General features: G+C 46.1%; 1 long non-coding RNA gene across 1 annotated transcript; it reads right to left on the reverse strand.

Moving 5' to 3' along the window:
• Positions 1-1,439: 1,439 nt before the first annotated feature.
• On the reverse strand, positions 1,440-8,222 carry LOC135968151 (uncharacterized). Its single transcript, XR_010582684.1, has 2 exons — positions 3,087-8,222; positions 1,440-2,007 (listed from the first exon to the last, which is right to left on the reverse strand). It is a non-coding gene; the product is annotated as an uncharacterized lncRNA (long non-coding RNA).
• Between the last annotated feature and the right edge of the window lie 4,562 nt (positions 8,223-12,784).

The following is a 12,784-nucleotide window of genomic DNA, read 5'->3' on the forward strand; positions in this document are numbered from 1 at the left end:
AGCTTCTGAGGATAGGTTCGGGACCGGCACCTGCCACTTCCTCCACATTCCAATGGGCAGAGTGACTTGCAAGGCTGGCCAGACTCAGGAGTGGAGAGAAATACCCTCCACTTCCAGATGAGAAGAGCCACAAAGTGACATCACCGCAGGCTGGATGCAGGGCAGGGCCCGACGGCGGAATGCGTGGGCTGTTTTCACAGTCAGTCTACCCCAGGACGCTCCAGGAAGGGGAAAGGGACAAGGAAGAGGGGCACTGTGGTCAAGCAGGGGAACTTCTGCATTCAAAATCTTGGAGATGGATCGGTTTCAGTTCCTGATAAGGCCTGAGGTGTGGCCCTAAGACTTGCTGTTTGATACTGTAATCTGTCACACACAATGTAATTTAGTGAATTGGGTGAAGGATCTTCAGGGTTTCTTATATGATTTATTTTGAATGGTTGTCATTTATTATAAAATTAATTTATTTTATAATAATTTTATTTAATTGGCTGGACATGGTGGCTCAAACCTGTAATCCCAGCACTTTGTGAGGGCAGACTGCTTGAACCCAGGATCTCGAGACCAGCCTGAGCAACATAGCAAGACCTCATCTCTACTAAAAAAAAAAAAAAAAAAAATCCAAAAAATTACCCAGGCGTGGTGCCGTGTACCTGTAGTCCCGGCTACCTGGGAGGCTGAGGTGGAAGGATCGCTTGAGCCCAGGAAATCAAGGCTGCAGTAAGCTATGATCATGCCACTGCACTCCAGCATGGGCAACAGAGCAAGACCCTGTCTCAAAATAACAATTTTATATTAATTTGTAATAATTTATTTTAAAAGAATTGTATGAAGGACCTGTGTCTTGAGGCACAGGGGCACTGATACAAGGTAGGTGATCAGTGTAGATATTTGCTGAATTAATCTCATTCAGTCACCTGTGAGATGATTCAGGTAGAAGGAAAGTGAGGGCCCGAGAGGTCAAATGTTTGCGCAGTCCCACACAGGTGAACACACTTTTCTCCTGGATCCTAGTCTACCCTACCTTTTTTTCCCCCCTTTTGAAAATTAATGTTTTGTAAGTGATTTTAAAAAAAAAGGAAAATGATCGGGCTGGGCGCAGTGGCTCATGCCTGCAATCCCAGCACTTCAGGAGGCTGAGGTGGGCGGATCACAAGGTCAGGAGTTTGAGATCAGCCTGGCCAACATAGTGAAACCCCCGTCTCTACTAAAAATACAAAAATTAGCTGGGTCTGGTGGCGCACACCTGTAGCCCCAGCTACTCGGGAGGCTGAGGCAGGAGAATCGCTTGAACCCGGGAGGCAGAGGTTGCAGTGAGCTGAAATTGCACCACTGCACTCCAGCCTGGGCAACTCAAGAATGAGAATCTGTCTCAATAATAATAATAATAATAAATTAATTAATAAAATAAAGAAAATGATTGAAGACACAGTGACATTAAGTTTTGTAATAATTTTCATTTAATCCATGTCTCCCCCTAAAACTATTATGCCTACTGTACTATATTATATGGAATGAAATAGATGATCCTACAACATAAGGGATCAGATTCTATGCCAACTTCTAACATCATGGCTTAGGAAGTCAGACCCAAGAGTGTTGTTCAATTATGTTATCATTAGCCTAATTTATTTCCACCCTGGATTTTTCCATGATCACTAATTTCACACTTCCTCTGGATCCTCTCTTTCAGTTTCAGGATTCGGGAATGGCTTCGGGGAAAGAGAACCCTTAAGTTTTTACTTTCAATCCACTTGTCAGTTTCCCCTTTGTCAACTGCACCTCCAAACTGCATGATGTTCTTGGCAGAGAAAATTCCCAGACCACAGAGGAGTGGTGTCTGTAGAAGATAGAGCAAGAGGAAGCAGCTCAAAGACAAGGTTCCAGAATGAGCTTGCACCATGGGATGCAGCCAGTGGACAGTGACGTGACCAGGAAACATCTGTGGTGGCAAGCGGCATGGCCAGCGAGTCAGAGGCGACTGTGCCGGAATTGAATGTGCAGGCACTCCTGTTATAAAGGAAAAGAGGAAAGTGCAGGCAAAGGCTGTTATTCTCATGTGCTGATTATACCAATTCAAATAGATGACATCTGTGTGGGCATTCAGATGGGCATTTTGAATTCTAATGATTGTGTGAACATGAATCACCTAATCACAATTAGATCTCTATTTTCTCCTTTCCCAATCACACCCTGAACCCAACAACATCTAAAGGTGAATGGATGTGCAATATTGGCACAAATGGATGTGACACACGTTAGGCCTTTGTGCACCCTGGAAGGGAGGGCAGATTCTGCTCCAAGTGTGCTGGAAAGCACTGGGGAGGGATCTGAACTGGCTGACGCCACACTATAGTAGAGAGAATGGAGTGGAATGAGGGGAAGGATGCCAGGAGGAGGCCACTTAGGAAGCTGCTGCGTAGCCCAAGCAAGAAAGAAAGGCGACTTTTCTATCAGGGGAAGGGATGGGAGGAGGTTGGACTGAGGCCGGGATATGCTCTGAGGTCAAGGTGACAGGGTTGCTGAAGGATGGAGTGTGGGCTGTGAGATGGAGGAGTCCTGGCGAGTGCTAGACTGGTTGGCCTGAGTGTGTGGATGGCTGGTGGTGCCGTTGATCGGTGCAGAGAAGGCTGGTGGGAGGGCAGCTTAGGGGTGGGCTGGGTGGGTCCGAGCAGGAAAGACCACGCTTTGATCATGTTGGTTTTGAGGCATGTGCAGGCTAGGCACATGGAGATGCGGAGTGAATTTGAGTGCCATCGGCATACAGATGGACTCAGGCCATATGAATTTGTGAGATGCCAGCCCAGGTCTTGTTCGGAAGAGGCAGACGATGTTTGGCTGCAATGGCTAAGTGGGGCTTAGATTTAGCAGGTGGAGCAGACCGTGGCAGGGTGAGACCTTCTGTCTGAGAAGTTAGGCATGGGGTGTCCATGGCACAGCCCTGGGAGTTGCCGCACAGGCAGCGGTGGTTGTGAGGGTGGAAGTCAAAGTTGAGGATGTAGATGAGTGACTTGAAGTCATGAGGGGGATGAGGGCACCTGAGGAAGGGGTGTGAAGCAAGAGAGCAGTGCAGAGATGAGAACCCTGACCTTTATGAGACGGGAGACAAATCTGCAGATGAAAGGTGCGGTGTCACACAAACTCCAGTCGAGAGGCGATAAATATCTCACATCTTCTGAGCTGCATCGTCCTTTCTAACCAAGCATAGAAATTCTGTCCGGCAAGCTGTCAGGCACATTTGTAGAAAAGGAGGAGGAAAGTCATCGAGGGCCACACTGGAGTGAGACGGGATCAGCAAGAATGGAAAGAATCAAGACCATGACGTTTACACGACTTCTGGTTACTTCTCCCCAAGCTCCAGAAGACAAATCTTGCATGGACCTCTGGGATGCATGGGTGACTGCGGACAGGCCTAAAGAAGAGGTAGTCATTTGTGGTGAGGCTCCTCCTCTCTTTCAGGGATTTTACAGGGATCCTTCCAGCCAGTGGGTCTGCGCTGGATCCTCCATCAGGCACCCCTAGTGCTGGGGGAGGCCCTCAGCACTCCAGCCTCAGAGCCCAGACAGCGCTGGTTCCCAGCTCCCCTCCTGCCATGTCTGTGAGTCCATCCTCCTGTCCCACCTTGGGGCTTTTAAGCCCTATTACTGTGGCCCCTGGGTAAGACAGTTTGAGGAAGAATGAATAAGGTGAGGGCCACTGACTTTCAGGATTTAGCTCCTCTTCGCACATGAATTTCCTGTCTTCTGTCACCCACCCTTTGCTGTTCGAAATGCACGCCACAGCCCAACATCAGCATCACCCAGGAGCTCGTTAGAAATGAGGCTCTCATTCTCCACCCAACCTCCTGAATCAGAATCTGCATTTTAACAAGATCACCAGGGATGTTTGTGTGCATGTTAACATGTGAAAAGCATTATTAGGCACAGTGGCTCATGTCAGTAATCCGAGCACTTTGGGAGGCCATGGTGGGCAGGATTGCTTGAGGCCAGGAGTTCAAGACCAGCCTGGGCAAATAAAGGAAACCCCATCTCTACAAAACATTTGTTTTTTTTTTTGGTGAGATGGAGTCTCGCTCTGTTGCCCTGGCTGGAGTGCAGTGGCATGATCTCAGCTCACTGCAACCTCCATCTCCCAGGTTCAAGCAGTTCTCCCACCTCAGCCTCCAGAGTAGCTGGGATTATAAGCGCATGCCACCACACCCAGCTAATTTTTGTATTTTGAGTAGAGACAGGGTTTCACCATGTTGGCCAGGCTGGTCTCGAACTCCTGACCTCATGATCCATCCGCCTCGGCCTCCCAAAGTGCTGGGATTATAGGCATGAGCTACCATGCCCGGCCAAAACATTTTTAAACATTAACCAGGTATATGGTGCATGCCTATAGTCCCAGCAACTCAGGAGGCTGAGGTGAGAGAATCCCTTGAGTCTGGCATTTTGAAACTGTGGTGAGCTCTGATAGCACCACTGCACGCCAGCCTGAGTGAAAGAGTGAGACTCTGTCAAGAAAGAAAAGAGGAAAGGAAAAGAGAGAGGAAGGGGAAGGGGAAGAGGAAGGAAAGAAAGAAAAGCAGTATTATATATTATTTAATGACACTTCACCCAAGGTTTTCCAAATAAAAACTTCCGAAGAAACTAGACAACAAACATCCTTGCCTTTCAGAGGACTCACTTGACAATTTTAGGTATGTGCCAAAGCACCAAAGAAAAACAACCCAAATTGTTGATGTTCAGCTTAGTGACTGACATGGCTTCAATACCTGCCTGGCATAGTGCTTCACTCACTCTTTAAAGACTACCTTTATGCACTTTTACTATTTCACTGCCACCCTAAACACCTAAGCGATTATATTCTTATGCCTACTGATGATGAAGTCCGTGAAGTTCAACAACATCAACCCTTTGCCCACTGCCCCACCGGACTTGAACCAAGCTTTCCCAAGTTCAATTCCTTTGATAGTTCCATACCTTCTCCCTGTGCCAGAGATTGAAAAGAGTGAGCTACATCCTTTTTTGGGGTCTTACTAGTTTTGCCTTTATTACTTAGACAGCTTCAGGTCAGCTGCTTCCTTGTATACCAGTCACAAGTGGGTTTTCATTTTACAAAGGAAACATAGAAGTTATCATTTTCTAGAAAAAGGTACAATCACTCTTCCAAGACATATTTTAGATATACTTACAGGCACACTTTGGAGCAGTTCAATAATTAAAAGTTTTACCTGTCTGCCTGACCACCAATGCAAAGGAAACATAATTAAAAGTTTTTTTTTTGTTTCTTCTCCACGATAATAGTTTATAGAGTAGCTTAATGAAACACTGAAACTGCAGAATGGAAGAGGACGTGTGAAATCCCCTTTCCGGTGTGAACTTATTCTTAAACAATCAAATGAAAGCGCCCGTCAGCCTTTGCAGGATGCTAACCATCTGGCCCCTGCATCCTGTCTGAGTCACCCGATAAATAGCTGCAGGTTGTTTTAAGCACACTGAGCCCTGCACAAGCTGTTTTGCTCTGCTACTCACTGCCCTTAGGTGCAGATATTTACTCCCAGGGTTGAGCATATTTTCAGCCACACCTGGATGCCTCCAGGTAATTAGGAGGAAACTTAGTGGAAAGGAAACAGCATACCTTTGAGTAGCCTGAATGTGTATGTAGGAGAAAGGTTAAGTGGGAAGAGAGGGAAGTTCTCTCCTGCGTTGAGTAGCTTTGCTTCCTATTGGAAAAGTGTGCAATTGAAAGGAAGTAGAAATGTTAAAAAGCTCTGTGACTGCCTCCTGCTGTATTCAATTAGCCTTCCGGAGGATGCCAGAAGGAAGGCTCGATTGCCAGAGTGGCTCCAGGACTTAAGAGAAGGCTGGAGGGCAAACCCAGGGGGCTGCCATCTTGCAGACCTGGTGTGAGACCAAGGTGAGGCAGCTGTGTGATTGGATTATACACAGGAGCCTTACTTCAGTTTCTATTGCAGTGGCCAGAGCTATGCATGCCACCCTTTGCATGGAGTCTTGAAAAGTCACCTAATTTTAATCACTCAGAAGGGGAAAGTGATAAGAAGAGGGAGGGCGCATCTCTCTGAAATGCCCAAGCATTGGCCTTGCTGGAATGGGCCTCATTAGGGGAGTGGGGCCACCACCCTTGGAGCATCGGAGGAGCCCCAGGGCTGGCTCCGGCCTTTTGGCTGGACGTCACTGTTTCAGGCCGAGCAGATAAAAGCAGGAGGCACTGACCGTAAGCCAAGAGTTCAATGTTTTCAGAAAATGGACCGGATGGGAGGAAAGTGTGAGTGTGCTTTGAGAGCAATAAACAAAATATTGGCTGCCTGCCAGGGAGGAGTGTGCTGACATCTTCAAGCAGGAGATCCTCGAAAGCTCCACAGAGAGGCTGAGGAAGCCTCCTTAGGGCTGTGGATGGGGTGGCGGGGCAAGGGCTGCCGTGGCCCCATGCAGCAGTGGGCATCGGGCCTCGGCCACACCCAGCAGGGAGGCCAGCAGAATCCCAGGCAACACCCCTAGGGTTCGCTCCTCATGCCTCCACTCCCAGGCCCAGCTCCCTGAAGGGCAGGGCGGTGGAGGAGAAGCAAAGCCAGGCGGTGCCCTCTGCCAGCTCTAGCTCACAGGCTGCTGGGGCTGACGGGTGGAGCTTGTGGAGACGAAGCCCCTTACCCCTGAAGTGAAGGTTGTGGGGTTTCCTGGAGGGAGGGCACCAGGCTCCGTTCTTAACTGAGGCTTCCCATCCCCCAAGGGAGGGTGATGACGGGTGTCCAGACACATCCACAGGGACAAAGGAGGTTGCCAAGGCTGACCGCAGGAGTTTCTCTTCTAATGCCTTTCAAATGAACTGGTCTGTGGTGCTGCTCAGGGAACGCCTGCTCTCACACACCCAGCACTGTACAGTTACAAAGCAGATCCTGCAACGCCACTGCGGACATCATAGTTTCTGGGAAGTCTCTGGCCTCCGTGTGAAAAGACAGCTTGACAGGTTGAATTCTTTCAAACCTTATCTTTGGTTATTCTAATAGGATATGACAATCTCCTCTCCTCAGCATGTCAATAAATGTTTATTGCCCTTTACTGTGTGAGAGCAGGGGTCCTGCCACCGGTTGCTTTTATTTTCTTTTAGACAGCATGAACATTTTTAGCAGATGTAACCAATGATGGTCATTAGGATTATAATAATGCCAATAGTAACATTTATATCAGTGGATGCAGAAAATACACAGCCTGATAATTTTTTATTACTTGTACCCATAAAATTAAAGATCTTAAACATGGGGTGGTGGGTGCATCTGCATCAAGATCTTGTTAGCATGAGACCCAACCCTTTCAGCTACGGGTTTCATCAGAAGCCTTTTAAGTGATCAGACAGTAATGAGATAGCACACGTTATCCTGCAGCACAGAGCTGCGTCTGGTCACGGCAGGGTGCACCGGCACCCAGGCTTCAGAGAACAGCTTATCAGTACCGTGCCCATGTGCAAGGACAGTACTCCTTGATGCCCTGAAACCTCCGCTCCTACTAACTGTCCTTGGACACGTTGGCATACCGAGAATCAATCATACTCTCAGCAGTGGTTTCTGCAGCAGCTCTGGGTCACGGAAGAAGCCAAGTGCATTGTTGAAACAGCAGAGCCCAGGCAGTGCCCTGAGAAACCAGGTATTGACTGCTTGCACCCATTCCTAGGTAGGTGGGCGTCACGCACACCTTCTGCTGGAAGACACACTGTCTACGTGAATGCCCAGCCTCCCTGTGCTCTGCCTTGTCTCGTGGAATATGTCGGCACCCGCAAAGAATACACCTTCAAAGCCAAAGGGGAGTTTCTGTCTGTCTGCTTCACACTGTCCTTCCCCCCTTCCACCCCTTCTGTGTATGAAGAAGTAAAGCAAAGTTCTTAATGATCACCCTTAAATGGTAAGATTTTGATAGGCTGTTTCTATAATTGGTTCTCATTGAAACATGGGAGTACTAAATAGAGAACCGTGAGAAGTGGAATGAGAGGAGAGCGACCGGGTCGTGGCCCTCCTTCCCAGTCTCCGCCATGTCAAGCATGCGTCTGCCCCAGGGCCTTTGCACCTGCTGGGTTGCTCTTCCGGTCCCCACAGTAGGCCCTTTTGGAACTTGATCAAGTGTTGCCTTCTCAGAGAGGCCTCCTCTGACCATCCCCAGCGAAACCAGCCTTCTCTCCCCCACACCTGGGCTATCCCCTATCCCTCCCAGTTCTTATCTTCGTCTCATGTTACATATTTGTTTACTTGCTGATCACCAGAAGAAGGCCTTATGAGTCCAAGCCCTCAGGCTTCCTCCCGACTCGATCCAGTATCCAGAAGCACATTGGATGAGGAGGAGAATGCAACAGAAATTAGTTGCAGACATTAGTTGCAGAAATGAATCATGGAGAAAGGAAATGTTCTCAGTGAAGTGTTTCAAATATGCAGCCTACAAGACTTAAGTGGAAGACTCACTTATGAAGTAGCTGACTCACCCAGCAGGGGCACCCATTTTTACCCTTTCCCCTTTCACCTTTCTTGTGGATAAAGCCGGTGTGATGGCTGGAGTTTCAAGAGCCACATTGGACTATGAGGCAACCTTGAAGACAGAAAGATGTGCACTGAGAATGCTAAAGCTGAATGACGGCAGGAAGGGGGGTCCTGGGAAGTGATGGAAACCCCGTGCCAGCTTTGGAATGCCCACATCTGTCTAGTTTCACCTGAGAGAATAAAACATTATATATGTTCCAGCTGTTGTTTTGACTTTTCTGCTATATATAGTTAAAGGTTTCCTATACATATATAAGAGAACCATTGGGATTCAATATTGGTCACTTTTTATAATTCAACAAATGCACTTTACTTCTCTGAGCAACATTATGCCTTCATAAAGCCAATAAAACAGGATAATTGTTGAAGAAATTGTGCAAATATAGAATACGATCATTCAAACACCCTACTCTCTTAGCCTGCGAGTGTTCTAGTCGTATACAAGACAGATGCATTCATTTAAAATATTCAACAAATATTTGTTGAGTACCTACCACTGTGTGTCATGTATTGTGTTAGGTTCACTAAAACACAGTGGGAAAGAGGTGGAATTGGAATAAATGCTTTGAATTCCGACTCACTGCTTATTAGTTGTGACCCTGAGCAAGGTGTTTAACCTTTCTGAGCTTCAGTTTTCTTAATAGCACTTAGTTCTCAGAGGTGTGTGAATATGGATGAGAGGTAGATAAATGTCTGAACAGAGTTACTCAGCAGTTGCGGTAACACAGTTTTGCTAGCTACCATGTCTGCAACGTGATCCTTTCCATCAAGGAGCCCCCTCGTGGGAGAAACACAGATAAACAGATACTACAGTGAAACTTGGAAGGTGCCCTAACAGAAGGGTAAGCAGAGTGGTTTGAGAATCGGGAGAAGTGAGTCACTAGCTCTGTTGAGGTGAGTTGAAATCAGGTTGCATTATAGTCATTGGAACCGTTCACTGGATGTTTCCAGTTTTCCTTCTCCTGACACATGGTAGAGTTGTCTTGAAGAGTCAGTACGAGTTTCTAGATGAAGAAAGAGGTTTCAACACTCTAGGGCAAATGAAATACTTGTATGCAAAGCAGAGTCATAAAAGGATTAAAATTTGGTGATAGGATCAGTGCAACTGTGACCAACGCTGGGTTCCTGGGGTAGCAGAGAGGCAGAAGGTGAGTCTGCTTAGGTAGACAGGGTTGTGTATTTAGGGCACCTTTGCGCCAAGTGAATTTCCCCAAAGTAATGTGAACTCGAAAACCACTCATCAGAACGTCCTGATTCAATAAATAAGAAGGCTGGACAAATGTCACAAAGTTCTTTGGAAAGGAGTATAGGACCTAATAGTGGTCTACACAGCCAATTTGTTGCTCATCTACAAAGACAATAGGCAAATTACCTCTCACATATGAGAGAGCTCAGGGAACAGAGCATACAAAAAAGTTTCTGGAAAAAAGTTTTGAGTTGTTTGTTTTCAGTAACAAAATCCAAGCAATTAATAGATGGTTAAAAACTAAGCATGTTCAAAGAACTGGTGGCATGAAATGAATCAATGTAAATGAAGGATAAGTATTTTAAACTCATATGAATTACATTACAGAAAAAAATGTATTTTTTTTTTTACCTTGAAAATGCAGAAAATAATGTAACTGACAAATGTTAAGGCGGGGAAAAAGGAGAAAGGAGAGGTGAATGGAAATGAGATGATGAATATCCTCAGATTTCAAAGGAAGAAGTGAAGCAATGTTGTATAGCATTTAAATGTGTACTTTTAAAAATGCTTCTAACTTGTTGCATAACTTTCCTCAAGGGATCTTTTAGGAAATAATAACTCTTGGTAGATAAACATTTATTTTTAGGTTCGGCAATTCTTTGTCTTTTCATTTCATTTTATGTCTCTTCCTTACTTGAGCTGGGTGCACTACGTATGCTCTAGGAAGGCTTAGGTGCCGACACAGGGAGGGGTGGAGGGGGAGGGACAGGGCCTTGAAGATGCATCTGGGGAATTAGGCAGAAGCCAATTCATATAGCACCTTATGTCTCAGGCCTACCACGCTCAGGAATTTTGACTTTTCCTAAAAGATAATAGGTGGGTGGGGAGGAAGGAGAATTTGAATTATACATGCGTTTATTTATTTATTTTTTCTTATTTAAGACAGGATCTAGCTGTATTGTGCAGTTCGGCCCCCAACTCTGGGGCTCAAGTGACCCTCCCACCTTAGCCTCCTAAGTAGCTGGGACTACAGGTGCCAGTCAGAGGGCGTGGCTATTTGATAAAGATCACTTTGTCACTTTGGCTGTCCTGTATTTAAAAATCTCTTTAAGCAACATGATTTAGAGCTGCTCTATCAGCATGATCTTACGATCTTATGAACCTGGACCGTTCAGGATGGACCTCACACTCTGATCTTTCCTTCCAATTTTAGATCTTTCCTTCAGATTCCTAAATACTATTTTGGTAAACACTTTACAGACTAAATTAGGCAGAATAAACTATGGCGATTCTTTTTCCTGATTAAATCCGATGCTCAGTAGTTCTCTCATCCTCAGAGAAGCCAGGATCTCAGGCTGCAGGTCATGCCCTGTGCAAGTCCAGGGGAGCTGTTGACATGAGCAACAAAGCGGGTGGCTGCCTCATCAGCTGTGCGATGCTGAGCCCCTGGGAGGAGGAGCCGGTCGAGTTTATGTGGTCTATGTCCCCTCTCCCATCACTACGAAGAAAGACAGCTGCAAAGTCCTGTTTTTTAAGGCCTCCAGGCAATGAAATCGACAATGGTTTCAAAGTTGATATTTAATAACCCTCATTATTATCAAGTTATTTTTTATGGAAATAGGACATATTTTTCTAATTGTAGTCTACCGTGTTCTCTGGCTTTATCATCTTTTGAGAAGGTCAGCTGACTAATCTTTATTTTATCCATAGCCCCTAATGTTATCAATGCTAATTAATCACCATAGTTTCCTCTTTTCCAGTCTAAATAGTCCTAGCTCTTTGATGTACCTTCAAAGGTCCAATTTTCCAATCCTTTGTATCTTGATCTTTTATAAAACAGCTTCCCATGTTGCACAGAATTTAATAACAAAAGCAAGGATATGTGAAGCCTATAGTGGTAGAATTATGCTCTGAGTCTGGAAAATAACAATTCTGCAAACATAAGCCAGTGACGCCATCCTCTTTTTGATCACGCTAGATTCATAATTTTGTTCTACTTTTACCCTATTATAAATCCCCCTTTCAAAATCACTGTAGATGGAGATCATACATTAGAGATATAATTGCATTTGAAAAGGGTAGTCCTTTCATTTTCTGCTGCTGTAGCAGACACTGTTAGTTGCTACTGCAGTGACAGTATTCCTTCTTTTTCCTGGTTTCCAACGCCCAGCTTTTGTTCAATGGTCTCTTCCTGGGATGCGGACACCTCCCAGCCCCGGAGGGTGCATCTCTTTTAGTGTAAATCAGCCATCTCCTTCCTCATAATCAATGGAACCAGGAGCTTGGGACCCAATCCCAGACAATGGTAGTGAGGCACAGGCAGCTGGTGGTGGGGTGGCTCTGGGGTCATTTGCATCACTCCAGAAAGACACCCAAGGAAGAGACCTTGTCTTCGCTGGACATTATTATGAGATGATCTGCTGCCGGGAGCTGCTGCAACCATCTTATAAACACAGGGGGCCAAGTGTGAGAAATGAAAGCAAAGATCGGGAGGATGGCTGAGTAGAAAGAAGAAGAGATCCAGGGCTTCTGTGCACGCCACTTAGCTGCCTAATTAACCAGCCCTGGGCTTCCTGTTGTGTGAGTTAATACATCCCTTCGCAATTTAGTGATTTTCATTGTGTGGTCCCAGATCAGCATCAGCAGCATCTGGAAATTTTTAGAAATGCAAATTCTGGGGCCCTACCCCAGACTTGCTGAGAAGAGTCGAGGAGTGGAGTCCAGCAATCTGTTTTTAACAAGCCCTCCAGATAATTCTAAGAAGTCCTGAAGTTTGAGAACTACTGCTCTGGGCTTGCTATAGTCTAAATGTCTGTGTTCTCCCACCACTCACATATTAACATTTGAATCTCCGAAGTGACGGTATTAGAAGGTGGGGGTCTTTCGGAAGTGATTCAGTCATGAGGTCAGAGCTCTCATGAACAGGATTAGTACCCTTATGAAAGGGACCCCAGAGAGCTAGGTCACCCCTTCTATCATGGGAGGGCACTGAGAAAGTGCCGTCTATGAACCAGGCAGCAGGCCCTCACCAGACATCACATTATAGCAGCTTGTTCTTGGACTTCTCAGCCTCCAGA

Source organism: Macaca fascicularis, chromosome 17 (genome assembly GCF_037993035.2).
Source record: "Macaca fascicularis isolate 582-1 chromosome 17, T2T-MFA8v1.1".
In the NCBI taxonomy this organism is placed as follows: domain Eukaryota; kingdom Metazoa; phylum Chordata; class Mammalia; order Primates; family Cercopithecidae; genus Macaca; species Macaca fascicularis.